The 19,860-nt window shown below is 30.2% G+C and overlaps 2 protein-coding genes across 4 annotated transcripts in view; both read left to right on the top strand.

Annotated features, from left to right (window-relative positions):
• The window catches only part of LOC142323614 (dynein axonemal intermediate chain 4-like), a 204,945-nt gene that overhangs the window by 9,281 nt on the left and 175,804 nt on the right, over nucleotides 1–19,860 (top strand). The gene's annotated exons all lie outside the window — the stretch shown is intronic.
• Nucleotides 899–19,860, top strand: part of swi2 (Protein singed wings 2) — a 105,232-nt gene continuing 86,270 nt past the window's right edge. The window contains exon 1 of the mRNA XM_075363481.1: nucleotides 899–1,045. The gene's annotated coding sequence lies outside the window, so the exon portion shown is untranslated. The remainder of the gene's footprint in view (nucleotides 1,046–19,860) is intronic.

Genomic DNA, 19,860 nt, shown 5'->3' with positions numbered 1-19,860 from the left:
CACGAAAGGATTTTTAGTTAAAAAGATTGTTTAATTTACTCTTATTTTATTTGAATAATACAAACAAAGAATAAAACCACTGCAAATTATCGTTTCAAAAATTGTATTAATATTAAAAAAGTAAATAAAACTAATTATTTAATCAGTAATAAGTAATAAAAAGATTTACATTGGATGGGTTACAAGTGAATTAGGTTAGGTTAAACTGTTGGCTCGAGGCTTTAATTATTTTTTATAAACATTACCCCAGACGCAGATGAAATTACTCAAATAATGGGGTTCTATGTTATCTAATAGTAACCCTAAAAAAGTAAATAAAATTTACGCGTCATAATGTTTCAAACAAATACATAAAATTAAACGAAGTAATAATAATAATAATAATAATAATAATATTTTAATTATTTATATAATTTAAAAATATATATTTACCCGTCGATTTCCGTGGTGGAGTGGTAGCATCTCGGTTTTTTATCCGGAGATCCCGGGTTCGAATTCCCGTCAGGCATGGCATTTTTTATACGCTACTAAATTCCATTTCCATATTCCTATACATAAGCTTCTCTATAAATCGTCGTAGTAAATTAATTCATGAAATAAAAAAATAAGTAATTTAAATAAATAAAAATAAAAAAGAAAGAAATTTTATCTGTGATAGTAATGCATAAATCTTAAAAAAATCCGTTTTATAATGTTATTTTATAAAAAGGTAGTCAGTCGGTAAATATATCTCGAGTAACCGACCCAGAGTTAAACACATGATGTAAAAACAGATGTATGTAGACAGCTTCGGGCTTGAACGAATGTACGCGGAAATTAACGAACGCCGGTTTGAAGAATTTAACCTTCGTAAACGCTTGTTGGTCTGTCAAAACATTACTGTACGTTTTATTAAATCTCGCTTTCGTTTGAAACATTATAAATTGGTATTATTATATTTATTATAATGTGAAATATTATTCAGGTATTCAGGAATATGTTTAAGAGTAGTATTACTATTAATTTGTGATGAAAACTAATAATTAAAACCAAACTTGTATGTAAGGTAAGTACAAAATCAATTGGGTTTTGACAAAAGTTCAATGCAGCAAATTACCTAGTTTATATATATATATATATATATATATATATATATATATATTGTGTGTGTGTGTGTGTGTGTGTTTTATATATAAATAACCTTTATTTATCCACATGTTGATTACAATTAGTAATACTAGATGAAATGTTTCTTACAAATAAATATTAGTACATAAAATAACTTTTTCTATACTGTCATCCACATTTCATTTTAGTTATATTTGTAAATCTTGTAAAATATTTTAGTGTAACTGTTCATTTTAAAAAAATCTTGTACTAAGCTTTTAATATTTTCTTAACTTACACCTTAAGTATAAATATAGTCTATGTAACGTACATTTCCTATTATAATGCAATTCTTAAATATATTCTAATGTATAATTTACTCTTTTCTCTTAAAGTGTACATTACAATATGTTCAACGAGTAAATAATAAGCAACCCTCCATGACCCAGTGATATGTATGACATGTAAATGAGGTGACTTAGGCTGACAATTCCCGAGACCTGTGGTTAATTGAATTTCAACCGTCAAGTATTCTGGCATGTACTGTCTAGTACTCAATTTCATATAAAAGTAGCTAACTTTTACTAGGTTTTGAATCTCATAACCTTTGACTTTGAGAATCAGCTAGTAAACAACTGATTTGTGGTGAGTTAATCAGCTCTGTGGGCTATCCAATATGAGTTTTTATACAGTAATTTAAAAAAGAAGTTTACACAAATTATATACTTGTAAGTACACAGTATTCAAAATAATTTGTTTACAAATTCTCTTAACAGATTTTTAATCACGTGTAAAATATTCTAATGTGCATATACTTTGGATTTAAATTTCTTTCATTCTAACAAATCGTTTAAATGGAGAAAATTATCATATTTTTTTTTAAACTCTCCAATTAAGAGGAAATATGTGGTTTCACCACGATGGAGCCCCAGCACATTTCAGTCAGTCGGTATCAGATTTCAATAATACTTGTTATATATATATATAATATATATACACATACACACACACATATAAAAACATGATGTAAGTCATTCATAATGAACGCCCATTAAAAACTACTGAAGATCGTGACGGGAAACACAAGTAAACCAAACAGTTTGTTTGGTTATATATATATATATATATGTGTGTGTGTGTGTGTGTGCGCGTGTGTTATGTTACCATTCGTTCCTGATGCGTTCATACTGTTATATGTTTTATAAGTCCGATTCTTTGAGAGAATAAACACGTATAAAATTCACTGGAGCGAATATTTGTCAGATAAATGTATTTCTCTTATTTCATATATATATTACATACACACAAACACGCACTCATACTCACAGTGCAAAAAAAATAATCCTTGTTCCATGAAATTAAAAGGAAATTTTAAATAATAATGCTCTTTAAACATTAATAACCAATTTTTTTATTTGGGCTGAACATAAACCACAAGATAAAATTAATCTTGTTTTAATGAATGAGTATAAAAATTGTAATAAATTTACAATTTAATACCATTAAATGATTAAAAAAATAATAATTAAAAATTTATGATTAATGTAAAAATATTATTAATTTTTAACTACATAGAATCTGATGTTGACAACACATGATTTTTTGTACGCCTATTAAATTACACTTACACCTTTTTTTAAATGTAAATACGTAAAATTTTATCTGATTAGTAATTGTAGATATTTTTTCTTTTTTTTTTTTGTTTGTTATTGAATTATTATTCATCGTATTTTTTTTATAATGAAAGGTTAATAATAAATATAAGGTTAAATAATAAATAAAATAAATAAATAAATAAATTAAATATTAAGGTTAATAATAAGGTTATATTAATAAATCAATATATTTAAATTAAAAAAAAAAATAAATTAAAAAAATGTAGATGAAAAAGGAGATTTTAACCGATGTCCTTTCCTCTTTCAAATATTTCATTAATTAAATTTTATTTGGCTATAACTGGAACAAATGAAAATAAATACCATTTACGATATATCGTTGAAATCCTTTCAATGTGGGCTTATTACTGCAGTTAGAAACTAGATTTTGGTCTTTTTTGGACACTTTTGGTACAGTGGATTGCAATCAAAAGGGGAGGTGCACAACGAGATGTTATAACAGTCCTAAACACAAAATTTTAACGTCCTACGGCTAATCTTTTTTGACTTATGCCAAGTACTTAAGTACATACGTACGTACAGACGTCACGCCCAAAGTAGTCAAATTGGATTCAGGGATGGTCAAAATGGATATTTCAGTTGAAATTTGAATATCGAAATTTTTCGCGATCACAATACTTTCTTACTTCGTACAAGGAAGTAAAAATGAACTAAAATTAAAACGTGTATTAAGAAACTATTTTTTTATGCATTTTGAATTATTTATTTATTAACAAAATGGATCACTTTTTACGTTTTTTTATATTTTTTTAAGATAAATTCTCTCTAATGATCATCTTATAAGTTTTTTCGGAAATTGTTATTGTTGTATCTGGCCGGGATTAGAACCCGGTACTCTGAACGAAAGGCCGAGACGCTACCGCTCAGCTACGGAAATAGAGTAATAATTAATTTTATTTTTCACTTTTAAGTCGGTTCAGCTATAATTACGTTTTGATTGTTTTGTTATACATTTACCATAACTAGGCGGGAATTCAACCCACGACTTTCAGTGTAACAGGGGGAGAAGTTATTTTCCCGTTGTTGCATTTTTCATTCGTTTTACTTATTTAATTTTAAATATTTAGTGATATGCGATATCAAATTTCTATTCGCGCGCGTGCGATTGTTTTAACGTGCACTTTTGTATTAATAAAAAGTCACCTGATTTGAGGTTTGTCCGAAATGGAACGTTAAATAAACGGTAACTATCAGTTCTATTTTATTTATCGTAAATACAGGGTGATTTAGGAGGAAAGGGAAATAATTTGGGAACCGATTCTAGATCTTGAAATAAAGGAAAAAGTTCATCTACAAACATATGTCCGAAAACGCTTGTTTGTAAAGTTACGGCTAGCGAAGATTTCGCTCGGATTTCAGTTCCCCTGTGAAATAAGTCATACTGAAATTTTTAAGGCGTTATATAAGGGGTAAAATTGATTGTTTCTTATGTTTTTTGTTTGCTATGTTGTGTTTTGACCCCACCTAGCGGGTGGGGTCGGTGTCGACATATTTACGAAACAAACAAATATACAAATAAACTTTTTTATTCTATATATATATATATATATATATATATATATATATATATATATATATATATATATATATATATATATATGAATGGCTTGTTCGTATGTGTGTCCGCTAAAGACCAAACAACTAATGGACCGATTTACGCGCTGAAAAAGGGGAAAATGAAAAACGGGGAAAAGGTGGAAAGAGAAGAGGGGAAAATGGGAAAGGCTAAAAAGGAAACTGGGTGAGCGATGAGGGAGAAGAGCGAAAGGGAGAAGTTGGAAAGGGAAAAGGGGAAGGAGAATAAGTGAAAGGTAAAATTTGTGAAGTTCAGATTTTTAATTTTTTATGAAATTTTCAATTGTGTTCATTTAAACTCTCTCTCTCTCTCTCTCTCTCTCTCTCTCTCTCTATATATATATATATATATATATATATATATATATATATAGCAATAGCGAAGCATTGCCGGGTCTGCTGGTATTTTAATAAAAATTAAAAAGGAAAAATTGTAATTATGGAGTAACAGATTTCATTTGCGCGCCGCGTGTGTGTGCGTGCGAAATCTTGCAATGATAAATAAATGTAATAAAATAAATTTCTTATAGTAACAAAAAAAAAAAAAAATAGTCAATGATCAATGATAAAATAATAAGATAATTTATAAAATTGTTTAGTTTATACGCCGACAGAGGACTTTAGCTAAGACGAATATTAGAGGTAATTCTTTTTTTATTTAATTTTTTTGGGATGACGTAACAAGTAAAGACAACTGACAACTATGACTGTGACAATGCGTCGATGGTGAGACGGTTAAGGGGGGGGGGGAATGAACAAAACACAGGTGGCTTCCTTCGTTCTGATTGGCTACCGTCGGACAGTAATGATCACGCGATACAATTCAAATACAACTGTAAACTTGAGTATATGGTGTATATGTGTGTGTGTTGCTGTCCAGCAATATATTAATAATCTCTATTTCTTATATAGACGTTCGATATAATTAAATTAAATCAAGATTTGTCGATTATTTTATATTTACTACATTTTATTTAAAATAATAATTAATCTCCCGTAATATTTATAATTTTTTTTTTAGAATTAAAAAAAAAAGATTCTAATATTACATAATAACAGATAAAATTTTTCCAGTTTTATTTACAATTCGACCTTGTAATACCTACGGTACATGACATTGACATATTAAACAAAAGCAAATTTTTGCCCAGAATCAAACCCTAGACCGGTAGATTTAGAAAGCCAACATGCTACCAACTATATCGACGTGTTTTTTATACGATAAAATGTTACAAACTTATTTTTAAAATGAAATAGAACATTAAAGGGTAAAAAAATGAATATGTAAAACTTGTAATTAACTCGATTATATCTAAGGTCACACTAAATTAAACTAATATTTATAATCTGTTCTTTTTTTTATTAATTTATTTCACTCGTATTGACAACATACAAAGGTATCTACAATTTTTTTCTTTTCCTCAGGGCCAACTGTTATGTATTGCATCACAGGATGAGATGAAACGGCATTTTGTAGCGCGTGAAAATGCCACGCTGACCGGAATTCGAACCCGGGACCTCCGGATAAAAGGCCGAGACGCTACCTCTCGCGCCACGGAGACCGGCAAATGTCCCTTACTATTCACGCATTTTTTTTTTGTATTATGTTTTTTTCTTTTTTCACGTTATGAATTTTGATAATAATTTAAGATATGCCAAGCCTAACCGGAAATCGAAAACAGAATTATTTATTGTACAAAAAGAACGGAATTCAGGTGAAACGTCACCCTCACTGTTTTAACAATATATACGAGGAAGAGTTAAATAAAAATATTGTGTGTGTGTGCGCGCGCGCGCCCTCAATTCTTTAATTACGCGACAGACTTAAAAATTAACAAAATATTTTCTGTACATCACGGATCCATTCTTTTGATTTTATTGACCCAAAAAATGTACGGGAACAGTATTTTTTATAGAAAATTTACCGCATCAGAACTGTCAGGTCAATTGATATGCTTAACAAACAGTCAACACATAATACGCGTTACAACGGCAACAGGACATATTTTTTTACTACTACCGTTCTGGTCGGCGAAAAAAAAACAATTCATTTTAATTTATCAGACTAAATGTATCACGTAACCGACTTAGATCCGAAAGATTCTGGATGCGGATTCCGTTAATTTTTTACGTACAAATATATTTATCTACCTCGCTGTCATTAAAAAAAAAAAAAAAACAATTTTAAGTTTGAGCAATGAGCCTGTAAATTAAAACAAAAATACTAAATAACAATCGAAGTCGCCTGAATCTCAATCCGGTCGGCTCCATTCATATTTAAAAAAGGAAATATTAAATATTCAAACCGTTTATATTTAACCCGACCTCTTCTAAGAGATCGAGTAAGATAACAAATGTCGAGGCTTACACAACCGCATTTCTCTTCAATAAAAACGGTCTGAAATACTCCTAACCTGCGCGTGCGTTCCCACGCTCGGTATGGGGAAAAAGAGACAGCAATATTATTTTTCACTTAAGATGCAGTTAGTACAATTAATTACCGTACCTAACTTCACACGGGCACTGCCCAATTTTCAACCTTACCGCACATTTACGCCTAATCATATCTCGAATAAGTATAACAGTAAAAAAATAATACAATTTAAGTACAATTTGTATTTAAATTCAAAATAATAAGAATAATAAAAAGCGTATAAAACATAATTTTATAAGATGCCAAAAAAATTATACGCACAAGGGCCCATAAAATTGTGGAGACGATCATTAATTTTGAAACTTTAATACATTTTTAGTAAAATGCATAAAAATTTTACGACTTCCAAATTACTTTCCTATAATCTTTATTTTTCGAAGGAACTGCCCGAGGATGTAAATTCAGAAAAAATGGAACAGTCGAGGAATCGATTACTATTTAATTTAACGGGTTGGTTAATTAGCTTTATTTGTTACGATTTAATAACTAGTAGATGAGTAAAAGATGATGAAAAATGTGAATCTTTACCCAGCGAAAATATAAAACGGAATAATAATATTTCTTGAATGAAGCTGAGGAAACTCGCACGACGGAAAGAGTAGTAGCGTCAATGGAAAGTTCTGGTAAAAGTAATAAAGTGAAATGCTAGCGCATTACATAACGAATACCTTTGTTATAAATACACACTTGCTTAAATTTGAATCTTGGTTCAACAAACGATATTTTTTTCGGTATTTAAAAAACTATTTTTCTCTTAGATTTGTCATCGCTTTTAAGTCGCAAAATGTTTGAGATATCGAGGTCCGAATAATCGACGTTTTAATAAACATTTATTTCAGATTATATTTAATTAGAATCAAAATTATTTTCCGAATTTTTTGCAAGAAAATATCTCTAATAATTCAAGTACTTGAAACAAGCAATAATTTATGTAAATTTTACGGATAAATAAAATATGTGAGGTCGGATGTATAAAATCAGTCATTATTTTACTAACTGTATTATAACAACATAAAAAAAATTAAAATAAACAAAATAGTTGTTAAGTATGATTTTTTTAGTTTTTAACACTAGTAATTAAAACGAAAAATATCATAAGTTCATTAATAGAACAAAACTGTATTGTCAAATGGAGAATATAACATCGATTTCAAATATTTTAGGAATTTTTATATATATATATATATATATATAAAAATTCCTAAAATATTTGAAATCGATGTTATATTATATATATAACGATTCTTAAATAATTTTTAGGTAATTTTCAGTTTCAGTAAATATTATTCTCTCTTATAAATAATATAATATATTACATTATTTATTTATTTGTATACTCACACACGCGCGCACAATTTTTAATTTTAATTGTATATAAATATTGAAATATACTTTTCTATATAAATATAATTTTTTTTCTCACTCAAAATCTGTTATATCAAAACCTTTGTTATATATATATATATATATATATATAAAATATAAAATAAAAAGTAAAATTATAATATATTGATTCGTTAATAAATTTAAAAAAATAAATAAAAAAATTTTACCGTAAAAATTAAAAATTGTTTTTTTTTTCTATCTTCTTACCGGTTAGTTGGAACCGATTTATTCTATGTAAGTAAATAAGTCAAACGCAATGCAGCGGATGATGCCAAATTTGGCGGGTAACAGGGCAAGGGAGAAGAAAAAGTCAGGTTAAATGGCAACAGCGTCTGTCGGTCACTAAATGTTAGAATACAAAAGCTCCCTATTGAGTCTCTGTACATAACCGAAGCGAACGATTCTTAAATAATTTTTAGGTAATTTTCAGTTTCAGTAAATATTATTCTCTCTTATAAATAATATAATATATTACATTATTTATTTATTTGTATACTCACACACGCGCGCACAATTTTTAATTTTAATTGTATATAAATATTGAAATATACTTTTCTATATAAATATAATTTTTTTTCTCACTCAAAATCTGTTATATCAAAACCTTTGCTATAACAAATTTTACTAGATAATAAAAATATATTTTTATGTTTTTATTCTCTCTCTCTCTCTCTCTCCCCCTTCACACTCTCTCCGTTTTGTCCCTCTCTCTCTCTCTCTCCCTCCCCCCCGTCAATCACTCTCACATAGTTTTTTGTAATTTCTTTATTTCGCGTCGTTTATTATTGTACGTAATGAATTAGATGAAGTATAACCGATAAGGAATGCCGAACGATGCCGAGATTCGATCCCAGGATTATCCGTATAAGTCGGTTAATTTACCAACCGATCGATCTAAGGAAGGTCGTTAATCTTTTTTAAAAATAGTTTTCCTCTAAAAGAACGATCGACTAAACATTTTCAACAATTTTGTGATGTTTTTTCAATTTATCTTAAAAAATATAAATTAAACCACGGGAAATGTTAAATATAAAAATTTGTAATGAACTATTTGTCGTATATATGTCGTTGTACTGTTTACGAATAATTTCTGCTTAAAATATTATGTAGGCATAATTATTAAGATATATGATTATACAGAGTCCTTACCGGGTGTCGAATTCATATTATAAAATATTGGTTGCCTTCTACAAACCCACGACCGATGTTTTTTTCCTTTCTTACTTATATTATTAAATATATATGTTAAATAAAAACTACGCCGATAAATTTCTATAGATATTTTTACAAATTTATTAAAGCAAAAACATATGCGTGCTCAAACTTAATATATCTAATATAACACTCACGAAATACCCATTCCTTATATCAGTTTAGTTAAATACGATATAGAATGTATTTTACTCCGTTGTTAACTAATGGCCAAATAACCTAACATATAACTTGTGTTTAATTTTTCGATATTGTTTAATCGCTATTTAGAACTATAAATTATTAAGAGATAAATGCAACAAATTTATTTATTTATTATTATTAAATTTATTAATTTATTTTGTAAAAATAGACGAGAGTGAATTGGTTTCTAACATTTTTAATCTAATAAATAATTTGAATAATATATACACAGAATAAAACCACTGCCAATTATTGTTTCAAAAATTGTAATAATATTAAAAAAAATAAATACAACTCACCTTAATCAGTAATAAGAAATATCTCAGTAAAAAGGTGTAAATTGGATGACGTGCATTAGGTTAGGTAACAGCGGTCACTCTAGGCACTAATTGTACTGCGTATTCAGTCATCTATCTACCGATAATTCCCGCCAAAAACTAACTACAAGACAAAACATCTCGGTGAATTTCTTTAGTTACACAACACATAATGCTTCTCATCGTCTCCCCACTCCGGAATGACGTCATCGATAGACTATTTTAAACGACAAAATTTATAATTTTGAAAAATTATTACATCTAAAATTCGGTTCGCAAACTGTTTCTTTCACGTCGTCTAATATTTAATTGTTTTTCAAATTTACTATCGATCTTGACCGATTTATAATTAGATAAATTATTAAAGAGAATAAATTTTCCCTTAAACTGTAAATGGACATACATTGTATTACTACAACAGCCAACCGTACACAAACGGGTTATAACGAGATTTTTACTTATTATTTAATTACATATAATAATTATTTTATATACGAAATCAAGCTCAAGATATAGTACATGTAAATACGGACCCGCACGCGCGCGCACATACAATTTTGTTATTAAGTGTTACTATATTTTTTAAATATCAAATCAGGAATTAATAAAAAAAAATATTAAGTTTGTAGCGCGTACATACACCCGTAGATATATTTATTAATTCACTTTATTATACATGTAAATCCTAATTTTATTTTATTTAGATATTTAAAAATATATTTCGTCGTTTTAATTAATACTTGGCTCTCAATGAATAAAACAATTTAATCCAAAAATGTTTGACTTTATTTAATTGTTTTATAAGATAACACTCAATCCTGCTATTTCGTAAGAGATTTATAAAAGCACTAGACTCTGTCAAGGTCTAGACTCTGTCTGTAGTCGGTGGAGTGAGGAATGTTTACAAAACAACGAACGCCAGCAAAGAACAGTTTTTTTTCTTCATCTCACGCATTATTAAAATAAATATTCTTTATCTATTTTAAATAATTTATTAATTTTAACTAGCAGATCCGGCAATTTCTTCACTACGCTAGATTTCAGTATATATATATATATATATATATATATATATATATATATCTCCTTTCTCACTTTAACTTTTCCCTTCCCAATTTTAATTATACCACGTTCCATTTTCCTTTTCCCTGTTTTTCTTTCCATTATCTCTCTCCCTCCTCCTATTTCCCCTTTCCCGTTTTCCCCTTCTTCCCTATTTTGATTGTATTACTTTTCCGATTTTTCCCTGTATCGTAGCATCTTTATCTTTTCACCTTGTACTGTTACTCCGAATCTAAATTGTTCTTTAACATCATTAACTGCTAGTTCCATGTAAAGATTAAAAAGTAACGGCGATAGGGAACATCCTTGTCGGGGACTCCCTTTCTTATTAGGGCTTCTTTCTTATGTTCTTCAATTGTTATTGTTGCTGTTTGGTTCCTGTACATGTTAGCAATTATTCTTCTATCTCTGTATTTGAACCCTATTTTTTTTAAAATGCTGAACATTTTATTCCAGTCTACGTTATCGAATGCCAAGTATGTCGATTTGTTTTTTTAAAATCTTCCTTCTACTATTAATCTGAGCCCTAAAATCGCTTCCCTTGTCCCTATACTTTTCTTGAAACCAAATCGGTCTTCTCCTAACACTTCTTTCCACTCTCCTCTCAATTCTTCTGTGTAGAATTCTAGTTAAGATTTTTTTTTAATTAAAGCGAACCAAATCGAACTGTCAGTTACAAATCCTTTTGTTTTTTTTTGTGAAAAAATTATTAATTATACATTTAAAAAATACATTTTTAAATATATTATATCGATAATAGTTTAAAAGTATTTTAATATAAAAACTATTAACTCGAACATTAAAACTAATTAATGCAGATTAATAAGGAAATAATAGTAAAAAAAAAATATCTAACAGTATAAAATAAAAACGTGACAACGTTTTATTATCACGTGACAACGTGATATCGTTCTGAAACAACGATATAGTGGGAAAAAATTAAAATTGTCGTAACTTTGTGTAGTTGTGATTTTATAGAGAGAATGGATAACGTAACTGCTGAAGTGTATTCCCTCGTTCGCGCCACAATCGTCAAAACAACTTGGCAACAGTGTCAAAATATGTGTTACATCGATGAAAAATTATACCGCTTTATATTATTAGCTGCTTCCAATGTATAAAGCTATGTAGTGAAATTAACAAAACTGACAGTAATATTTTCTTTCTGATAACTCATTAATCTAATATAATTTGACAACGTTAATATAATTAATGTTGTCAAATCTTACAGTAAATAATATTTATTTACCGTTATTTTTAATGTTAAGTAAATAATATTCCTTTCTTTGCGATCTGTAGTGGCGTTTTTAAAACAGTATCAAATTTCGTTTATATGATTATTTGTAATCAGCGTATTCAGTATATTATTTAAATACATATAATAATCGGTTAATATACGTAATCAAGCTCAATATATAGTACATGTAAATACGGACCCTACGCGCGCGCACATACAATTTTGTTATTAAGTGTTACTATATTTTTTAAATATCAAATTAGGAATTAAAAAAAAAAAAAATAGTATTAATCTTTTTTAGATGTAACATGAACTCCATGCTGTTAGAGAGGTCATTTTACCTGCTAGACTAAAAGTTCCAGATTCGATAGTCGGTTAGGATCTAGGAAATTTACAATAGTCATCTTCTCAAAAAGAAAAATAACAGAACCGCATCTTTTATGATGCAGATTATAGAAACCACGAACGGTATGCAAGGAGGTAATGAATGATTAGTATTATTTCTAAATTTCAAAGTTATAACATCTAGCCGACCTCCATATTTCACGGTTCGGACCGTCTACAATACCCAAATCGAATGAATGTGTAAGCGCGTATATACACCCGTAGATTTATTTATTAATTCACTTTATTATACATGAAAAACCTAATTTTATTTTATTTAGTACTTTTAAAATATATTTCGTCGTTTTTAACTAATTTTTGGCTGTCAATGAATGAAACAATTTAATCCACAAATTATATTGAAAGTTATTTAAGCGACATGTAATTAAATTTTATTTTAAAATTTAACAATCGTATTAGTTAAAATGGAATATTTGAGTAGACAATGATTTATTAAATACAGTGATACTTAGTTTGTTTATTTCGTATAAATAAGGAAAGGAAAAAAGACGATTTTCGAGTTTAATATCGCACTCAATAGTCTCTAAGGGGAGGTTAATAAAATCTTGTGTGTGTGTGTGTTTTAAACGATGGCAGATTGTCATATGTACGTAATCTTTTTACTACAGAATAAATGAAATATAAATAGGTTTTGTTCGTTGAAAAATTTAACGTTTTATTTTTGAAATAAATCAAAGAAGTTTCAGAACCGTCTAATTTAGCTCCCGATTCATCGAGGATATTTACTAATGATATGAAACTGTATATATTTTTAAATACGGTTATAAAGAGTTCCTAGACTGTAAAATAATTAAAAGTTAATTAATTCCGATCACAGATGGTAGTTAACAGGTTGGAAAGTAACATAGTTAAATAAACCCGATTACTTTTTTACAATCGTAATTTCTTTTTCTCGGAAAACCATTGAAATTCACTTAGATAATGCGATTCTAATTGAAAATAAGAATTAAATCAAACCAAATCGAATGTCTGTTTGAAATCAATCCTTTTGTTTTTTTTGTGAAAAAATTATTAATTTTTTTAAAAAATACATTTTTAAATATATCAAAAAAAGTTATTTTTATCACCAAATTATGGTCGCTATCAATGTCTGCTCCAGGGTAAGTTTTGCAGTCAACGAGTTGATTTCTAAATCTTTGCTTAACCATGATATAATCTATCTGATACCTTGCAGTATCGCCTGGCTTTTTCCAAGTGTATATTCTTCTATTATGATTTTTAAATTGGGTGTTGGCAATTACTAAATTATACTTCGTGCAAAACTCTATAAGTCGGTCCCCTCTTTCATTCCTTCTGCCCAGCCCGTATTCACCCACTATATTTCCTTCCTTGCCTTTTCCAATGCTTGCATTCCAATCTCCAACTATTATTAAATTTTCATCTCCTTTTACGTGTTTAATTGCTTCATCAATCTCTTCGTATATACACTCTACCTCATCATAATCATGGGCGCTTGTAGGCATATAAACGTTAACAATCGTTGTCGGTTTAGGTTTTGATTTTATCCTTATTACAATGATTCTATCGCTATGTGTTTTGAAATACTCCACTCTCCTCCCTATCTTCTTGTTCATCACAAAACCTACTCCTGCCTGCCCATTATTTGACGCTGAGTTAATTACTCTAAAATCACCTGACTAAAAGTCGCCTTCCTCTTCCCACCGAACCTCACTAATTCCTACTATATCCACATTTGTCCTACCCATTTCCCTTTTTAAATTTTCTAGCCTACCAACCTTTTTCAAGCTTCTAACATTCCACGCTCCGACTCGTAGAATGTTAATTTTTAATTTTCTGGTGACCCCTTCCTTAGTAGTCCCCACCCGGAGATCCGAACGGGGGACTATTTTACCTCCGGAATATTTTACCAAGGAAGGCGCCTCCATTATTGCTATGTGAAAATGCAGAGAGCCACATTTTCTTGGAAAAAAAGCAGCTGTAGTTTTCCATTGCTTTCAGCTGCGCAGTACTCAGAGGACTGAGTGATGTTGATACGGCCGTTTAAGTCATTGTGACTCACGCCCCTAACAACTACTGAAAGAGCTGCTGCCCTCTTTCAGGAATCATTCCTTAGTCTGGCTCTCAACAGATACCTCTCCGATATGGTTGCACCTTCGGTCCAGCTACTCTGTATCCCTGAGCACTCAAGCCCCCTCACCAACGGCAAGGTCTCATGATTCATAGAGGAGGTTTATTTTTTTAAGAGACAAAAAAAAAATAGGCGGTTACGAAACTTAAAGATTTGCCGATTTAAAAACAAAATGTTAAATTTATCTCTGAACAAAACCTATTAGTATTCAATATTTGTTAACACTTTGGAAATTGAGTTAGTTAAAGACATCCGATTGCTTTATTGTATTCATAACCTCATTTTCTCGAGAAATCATTGAAATTATTTCACGGTGCGATTCTGATCGATTAAAGCGTTAGACATTCCTCTTTTTGTTGTAAAACTTATTTATTAAATAAAAAATACATGCAGCAAAACATATTGTGTTATTTCGATGAAAAATGCATTACTCTGCAGTTATTTGTAGTTAATTTATCTTGCGTTTTACGAATATTTTGTATAAATACAAAAACTTAGCTACTTTGAAAGTGTGTTTAATTGATTCTACATGATCTCAAGAAATTAACTGTTGCGTAAGGAAATATTCAAAATTAAAATATTTTATCAGAATTGCTCTTTAAAATATTAAAAAATTACAATTTTTATTTAAATTTTGACTAAATTTAACTGCAGTCGCGTAGATTTTAAGTTGAATCGACGCGATAATTTCGATAGTAGGGATCTTTATTGAAATCTATTTTTTGCTCTCGACTTTAATATTATTTTTCATCTATTTATTCAAATTTACTAAATATTTCAACATTTGTTCAGCACCTTTTATAATTTTCGAATTTCTAAATTTTTATTATTAATCGCAACGCATTAATAAAATGACCGGCCAATTAATAGAGGGAGTGAGCGAGTGAGTGTTAGGGGTGTCATGTAGAAACGGAAAGAATTGAAGGACACGATCTAAAATATTCATCGAAACTCGTGTCCGCAACACGTTTTTTTTAAAGCCTGTGAAAAATGTATTTATTTATTTAAATTCGCTTGAACAGATACAGTACAGTGGTACATACGTTTTAATCTAAAAATGTAGACGCGATAAATAATTTCTATTAATACGCATCAAGTCTGATCTCAAAAGTAAAATACTTGAGCCGAGAGCAAAAGTAACGATAAACACTGAGTAATCGAACAAAAAATCTTATCAAAATCATTATTTATATCTAAAATACCACTTATCATATACAATAGATACCGTGTAATAAAATATCTTATAACCCGTGACCGGTATACGTTACCGGTACCTATTCGTCATTTATACGACAGTAGGTATTTAGGTAAAATAAAAACAAAAAGCTTTTCGTTTATTTTTGACTTATAGAGTGGCAAAACGTGTAATAGTCGTTTAAAATTAATTCAAAATATTCTGCAAAAAACAATTGTTATATCAATTTTTAAAAATAATATTATTTATATTTAAATAAAATGAAATTACCCTTACCAGCAATTTGTCCGAGCTCTCTGTTTTTAGCACTTTCGGTCGTTCGACCATCCTCAGGAATTTCAATTTGAGATCATGTAGAATGTAAATTTATAAAATGTTAAAATCACAACGGGTGGTCATAGTATAAAGTCAGTTATGTCTGTTGCGCAAGAAAGTCGCAGTTTTTATGCAGATGACGTCTTAACAGGACTAACTTTATACTATGATGTCCGGTTGTGATTTGAACATTTTATAAATTTACATTCTACATGATCTCAAATTGAAGAAAAACTTTTCCTGAGGATGGTCGAATGGCTGAAAGTACTAGAAAAGAGAAAGCGGACGAATCGTTGGTAAAGTTGAATTTCATTTTTTCTTTTTTTGTAAAATTTTCTTTTAAGTTTTCGTCGGTTTTGTTGTTCATAGAGTCGATATGTTTAAAATTTTATTTGTTTTCTTTTGACATTATTTACATCGATCTTCTTATAATTAAATTCTCTACAATTTACGTTTAAAAAACGTACGATTTATCGCCAATTTAACAACGTTATTGTACGTCAAACGTAGAAAAATATGTTTTTTGACCCTATTTTTGGCGTTTTACACGGGATATATTAGAAACTAAGAGAGATACAGTTCTGGGACCTATTTTTTTTCGATTTCCCAGCTCAAAAACCGTAAGAAGCAATTGAATTTGCCCCCTTAATTGACCTTCCCAGAATTTCAGAAAGCCTTAATTTACCCGCAGGAATTGAAACTCGGGTGAAATCTTTCATCCTGTACAACTCGCTAACGAAGCGTTTTCGGATCTATATTTATATGTACTTTTTTCTTATTTTTAGCCTCTAGAATGAGCTGTCAAAGTATCGCCCTATCCTCCTGAATCACTCTGTATATAAATTATTTTACAGATTTCAATAGCGTTTGGTACCGTCTGTATTAATAGGATTGTTTAAATTAAATTCCCACTTACCGACAATTTAAAAAAATGTAAATCCTAGTACTTTCGGAGCTGTTACTCCATCTTCAGGGATTTTCTAAAAGATGTTAATTTAGATTCAAATCGATAATCGTTTTTAAATTAATAGTTATGTTCATAATAGTCGGTCGACAAGAATAAAATTAATTCGTACGTCAGTAAGACAGTAACGTCATGTTTGTAAGATGTTTGCGACTACTATCTTTTAGAAAATCTCTGAAGGTGGAGTAGCAGCTCCAAAGGTACTAGGATTTACACTTTTTAAATCGTCGGTAAGTGGAAATTTAATTCACGCGATGGTGATGTCAAAAAAATGGGGTATGGTTTTTTTTTTATTTCTCGATGCTTCATGACCTAGGGTCCCCAAAAAATAAAAGAGGCAAGGGGTAATGTTTATACGTACGTATATATGTACGTGTGCATTTTTCACACGTATCTATATTCGCCTACGTGTGTCGGCGTGTTTTAAGCTTAATAATTTTGAACCGGATATACCGATTTTGATGATATTTAGAATAGAAACACAAAAGGCAATTTGTCGGTAAAGGTTTGGGCATCTCCAGAGGATGAAAATGATTGTTTCTTTGAGGGAAATTTTCTCAAAATTTGCAAACGTAATCCCGCCTAAATCAGTATATGCGTACGTGCTTATCTTAAAGAAATTTGTTCCTATATTCTTCCCTTCCCGATAACAAAAAAAACTATCTTTTTATTTATCGCATATTTGAACGATTTTTTAATGTCTTCCTAAGCGTAGATATATTGCAAGTAGAAAAAAAAAATACCTCGGGGACGATATTGGAGCGATCAAATTTTAAAAACTTTTTTTTTAATAAAAGGAAAGAATGTGTTTATCAGATTTTAATTTTACCAGGACGCATCTTTTTGGTATGACAGAGAACAAAGGAAAAATAATTAAATTCTACGAATATACTACGATAAATGAAAAATTAAATTTTTATCCTGTTTCTTATTTACGAGGCTCGGTCGATAAATTTTTCACACCGGTGTGTTACACGGAGACAAAAGGTATTATCAAGTATTGCCAGGCGGCACGCGATAGCTAAAATCTCCCTTACAAACTTGCGATAATCCGTTGAAATCCTTTAACCATTTGTTTTCAGTAGCAGTTAAAACGGATCGAGTACGGCGAACATCAATAACCGCTGTTTAAAACAGCGCGTATCGATCGATGGAATTTTTAACAACAGAACGTGTGAATCCGACGAATATTTTTCATCGTTTAAAAGAGATTTACGGTAGCGAAACTGTCGACAGGAGTAATGGGAATAGGTGGGCGTTGTAATTTCGCGAATGGAAAGCTGGCAAAATCGAAATTTGAGGACGTAACTTGCAGCGGACGACCGATTTCTGTGACCGACTGGAAACATCGAAAGCGGGTGAACGATTTGCTTCAAAGCGACCGGCGAATCACCCGGCAACGCATCGCTATTCAGTTAAGCGTATCTAAAGAACGAGTAGGTCATATTATCGAGCGACTGGGTTACCGTAAAATCTGTGCACGACGGCTCTGATGGCTCTCCGCAAGCTGAAGTTTGAGCCCGTTCCGCATCCGCCATACTCGCCGGATTTGTCTCGGTGAGATTTTCACTTCTTCCCTCATCTCAAGAGGGATCTCAGAGGTAATCATTTCACAACCGACGAACAGTTGAAGGAGGCTGTAGCCGCTTGGATCCGAGAAAGACCGCCAGCATTTTTCAGTTCCCATTAATATTCAAAGAATATTAATGGCCATTACCGTTATCGAAGATAGAAATCATTCGTGTCATCGGATTTACTGAGAAAGTTGAGAAACGAAGCGGTTTCCTATTATCTCCTGTACTCGGAAGAAGATACTTATAACATCGGTTATCGATTCGATACACTGAATTACAGCTGTTAATGAACCCTACTGACCAGTACGGTTCATCGCTATCACTCTATTCCCCGCAAATGTTACCCGAATATTAAAAATCATTACATTCCGAGAAAACAGTTCTGATTGTTGTCTTTCGTACTATAAATGTTTTATACTGTTTATAATCGTATAATAATAATAATGATTAAGACAGATTATAGTTATAATGTGATATACTATAGAAATAATATTATCTATTAAATATACAGGTCGACAAAAAAAAAAAAAAAACAATAATTTGGAACCGTGATAAAAGTATGTGAATGAGAAGGTATTGTTATGCTGAATCTTAAAATGAAACCGGTTTTTCATTCAGAAAAACCGATGTTTAGTTATGACCCTTTAAAATATTGAGAATTTTCTTAAATAATGGAATAAAAAAAATAATAATTACAATTAATACCTTTATTTCCAGATGTTTACGCTTATCTTAATTTCTTTTTTCTTATTTTTTTGTGTTCGGTGTAGTCTTCTCTTTTTATCATCCAGCAGCATTCACTCGTCGTAGATTCATCTCATCTGCCTTGAATAGTTGTTCCATTTGCAATACCTATATCTGGCGGGACATTTCTGCTTATTATTATATATATAATCGAATTTCTTTTAATCCTTAACTGGGCGCGCAAGAATATATATTATAGGTATTATATATAACGTATAGGTTACTTATGTTAAAAGTCGTCAAGATCGGTAACAGATTCTATATCCGATGATTCGCCGCTGTAAACATAACCTATAGCGCGAAGCATATGATGTACGCGTTCTTTTTAGACCGAATACTACCGCTTAAACATAAACTCCGCCAACTGTCCAATCAGGTGGTGTTTCGTGTTTCCAAATCTAGGTAT

Source organism: Lycorma delicatula, chromosome 4 (assembly GCF_047948215.1).
Source record: "Lycorma delicatula isolate Av1 chromosome 4, ASM4794821v1, whole genome shotgun sequence".
NCBI classification, from domain to species: Eukaryota; Metazoa; Arthropoda; class Insecta; order Hemiptera; family Fulgoridae; genus Lycorma; species Lycorma delicatula.
The sequence above is the reverse complement of the archived record's forward strand: the minus strand, read 5'-3'. Positions and strand labels throughout refer to the sequence as shown.